This window comes from Grammomys surdaster, unplaced genomic scaffold, assembly GCF_004785775.1.
Source record: "Grammomys surdaster isolate TR1022 unplaced genomic scaffold, NIH_TR_1.0 192, whole genome shotgun sequence".
Classification (NCBI taxonomy): Eukaryota; Metazoa; Chordata; class Mammalia; order Rodentia; family Muridae; genus Grammomys; species Grammomys surdaster.
Window position 1 is genome coordinate 2,753,712 of NW_021604637.1, and position 801 is coordinate 2,754,512.

General features: G+C 47.3%; 1 protein-coding gene across 1 annotated transcript in view; it reads right to left on the reverse strand.

Annotated features, from left to right (window-relative positions):
• Itgad (integrin subunit alpha D) overlaps positions 1-801 on the reverse strand; it is a 29,618-nt gene that overhangs the window by 6,068 nt on the left and 22,749 nt on the right. The window lies entirely within an intron of this gene.

The following is an 801-nucleotide window of genomic DNA, read 5'->3' on the forward strand; positions in this document are numbered from 1 at the left end:
GAAGAAGAAGAAGAAGAAGAAGAAGAAGAAGAAGAAGAAGAAGAAGAAATTCTTCCTAAACCCCACTATAACAACAACAACAACAACGACAGCAACAATGGTTTAAATATCTCTAGTATATTTAACTGTAGGCTGTGTTTTCATAGGGAGAAAAGAGGAAATTCATACATATAATCCATGGGTTATGTCATTGAAAATGGCACATTTGATCCTGACCCCCTCCCATTCTCCACAGCAGCAAACCCCACCCATGAGACTCTCTCAGGCTTCCCACCAGTTCTCCCCGCTACGGAGTAACAGTCCACTCTGGAAAGTCCCCTGCTTACTTCTAGCTCACCCCGGCCCTGCGATCACCTACACCCCTTCAAAACCCACAGCAGCAGCTTTGCCCGTGACTCTCCTACCAGCTCTACTCTCCTCTGACCTTGCTTGGCCTCTGTGTGGTGACAGACCTGTCATGTTAGGTCAGGCTCCCAGCACGCAATGCCCAGAAAGTCTTGCTCTCATTCTGATAGCTTCACTTAGTGTCAAGCACCATGTCTAGCACTGAGGAAAGCTTCGTGAGAAAGGAAGACTGAGTAGTGGAGGAAGAGGAGTTAAGCAATGGAGATAAAGTGTGCATGTGCCACCAGCAGACCGGCCTATCAGAGCCTTATAGAGTTTTTCATGGTGTGCTATCTAGAGATAGAGAGGAAGAGAGAGAGAGAGAGAGAGAGAGAGAGAGAGAGAGAGAGAGAGAGAGAGAGAGAGAGACAGAGAGACAGAGAGAGAGAGAGAGAGAGAGAGAGAGAGAGAGAGAGA